This window comes from Papaver somniferum, chromosome 6, assembly GCF_003573695.1.
Source record: "Papaver somniferum cultivar HN1 chromosome 6, ASM357369v1, whole genome shotgun sequence".
NCBI lineage: Eukaryota > Viridiplantae > Streptophyta > Magnoliopsida > Ranunculales > Papaveraceae > Papaver > Papaver somniferum.
This window is the reverse complement of record NC_039363.1, coordinates 147,868,663-147,871,577: the sequence shown is the minus strand read 5'-3', so window position 1 is coordinate 147,871,577 and position 2,915 is coordinate 147,868,663.

The following is a 2,915-nucleotide window of genomic DNA, read 5'->3' as shown; positions in this document are numbered from 1 at the left end:
ACTCCGTAGGAAGAATTCTAGGGGGTTCAGATCAGTGGAGACCGAGTCAGTAGTAGATAGTTTTAGGGTCATATCTCAATGAGAAAAACTTTGTTATGTTACTTGTCAGAATTATTCACCTTTTATCAAATTTCCTAGAAGGAATTCTAGGGGGTTCAGATGAGTGTAAATACTAAATAGTTGTAGGGTTATATTTTGATGAGAAATTTCCCGATCTTTTAGATTATCGGAATTATTTGCTATTTTTTGTGAAAGTGTAATCTCTAACTGCTCTTGTTATGTAAGTTCTATTTTCTGGTGCCGTCTGATATACATATTGAGCAATATTATGGTTAGAGAGAAAAAAAAAACATTTAGATCCGAATAGAGTAAAAATTCTACTGTGTGTGAGCAATTAAAGCTTTGGGCTTATTGTTCAAGACATTTATGATACTGGTCACACTGCTGGTACATAGGGTCATTAGATGTGGGAAAAGCAGCTGGGGCCACTGGGATACAGTTAGAAACTTGCTGGTACTAAATTCTTTACTGATCAAGAAAGAAAATGAGGGGAAAGTATGGCCACATAATCTGGGGAAAGGTCAACCACATAATCTGGAGTGTGGTGCATCAAGTTTTGAGTGTGGAGAGTATCAACCACATAATTTGATACTCTTCTCAACTTTTTTACAAACTCACAATGTATCTTGTGGAGTGTGGTGCATCAAGTTTTGAAAATACCCTGGTTGTTCAAGCCTCGATCAGTGATCCAATGTTCACCTTAAACCAAACACGAAAGTGGTTTAGAGTTTTAGAATAAAATGCTTTCTTAATCCTCGAGCAAGTTGAGCTGCTAAACAATCCTCTCCCACATTTCAAATCCAAATCGCATTCCCGTTAAACCTCACTAGCGTTACCCCTTCTTCCTAGTTCCTACCTTGTCCTCCTCTCTTCACGTGGTACATAACCACCCCGTCATTCTGTAGTTGGCACAGCCCAAGGAAAAACCCGAAGCTGCTTGACACCACCCTAAAATCCTCCCCATGGCCATGATGTCCCTGAGCGCCTTGAACCCTTCAGGTCTCCTGATGGGCGCTAGCCGAACCTTCGTGAACCCAGTACTACCTTGTTGACACGTCTTGGGGGAAATCGTCTGGGTATAAAGCATTTTCGGAAAAACCTACCACCTTCTTTAAAGTTCACTCTCAAATCATAAAATGAAGATCAGCGTAAAGTCACCATTGTTACACTGTGTCATCTTCAGAAAAGTTATGAATTGGAAAGCATGATAGTCAAAGTAAGGAAAAGCAAGGAAGGTTCAGCAAAAGGCGATCCTTACTACATTTTTGGGTACTTGACCTCACTTTTTTTTTTAGCACAGTTGGATATTGATTTGCTGCAAACAGATACGGCTGGATTGAGTTTCTTAATGCTCTGCCTCAGCGTTAATTTAGGCGTCAGATCTGTTTTAGTCGAGGAACAACCGTATTTCTCAAGATGAGGGATCCCACTGAACCCTGGCCATGGCCTAGCGAGGGCGAATCAAGACCTAAATCGGCAAATGTGATGATCGTAAGAGCTCAGCTGAGTGGCTGAGCTCTAATACCAAGTTTGTGAATTCTACACTGACTAACAAAAGCACCATAATACTTTGGGACTTCAGGTACAAGTTGATGTTCGCAAACCCTTGCACTATTCCAGATTTTCAGTTTATGTTCAGTATCCTCTCCATATTGACTGATCAACTTATGATTTCATTCAATTTTTATCATAATACTTTATCTTTTTATAGAACACATGTTTAATTTCAAAGACTAATTTCTATGCCTATGAGGAGGACTATATGTGCTATGAGTTTAGACTAGCTATCTAATGTGTGTTGGTTCATTGTATTTGTCATTTGGTACCCTGTAGCAGTCTTGTAAAAATGTCGTAGTTATCTCAAAATTCTAGCTCCCATGGCCCTCAGTCTGTATCATTTAGAAATCAGTCCTCATTGTCTTAAATTCGTAGGTCCATGAAACTTTTGACCCTCTCTCCTTGTCTGGAAGGTACTGTAGTTGAATTATCATCAACAGATACATTTTCTGCACTCTGTTTTGACTAGGGTGAACATTCCTTCTTTCCTTATTGCTTTGATCTATTTTGTTTGTTTTCTTTTAATGTTATAGGATATTATGCTTGGAAGAAAATGAAATTTTAAGAGTATATCCATCAAATATGGATGAGAAAAATGTGCACCCTGGTTAAGTGGGGGTGTCCAAAATCACACTTCTTTTCTTAGTTTTTGACTTGATTGTGAAATAGCTTATAGACGCATTTATGTGTCTAATATAGCTCATTTGTATATATTGTTAGTACTCGATATTATATTTATTTGGTTATTTTATGTATTTGTAGGTGTTTTTGGAAAATAATCTCTTGCGACGAATTTGGCTAAAAATGTGGCATTTGGACCTCCGTTTATAACGTACCGGAAGCGCCTCAGAAGTGTACCGGAAGTATCCCAGAAATACCCCGGAGGAACCCCGAAAAAAAAATGCGGAAAATGCCCCAGAGGACACTTGCTATACGGACCCTTGATTTTGGATAAGGGGTAACCTAATTACTAAGGGGTGACCCATTTCCAGGCATCTGCTAAAGGGAGACCAGCCACAGATAAGGGGAGGTCAACTTCTCAAATTCAAAAGAAAATTTTGGCGGGAAAAAAGGCAGCAGCGTCAACAGTTTTGGATCAAGGATTTGAGCGACCTAGCAGGCGATTCAATGGGAAAATTTGGTACCCACGGACTCTACAAGACATAAGGGACCTGTTAGAAGCGATTAGACCCATCTAATTGGGCTGGATAAGTCAGAAAATCCACACAAAGTCAAGACAGTGCACACGGTCCCTGTTTAGGGTTTTGAATTGGTTTGAAAGATTTGGGAGAGATTCT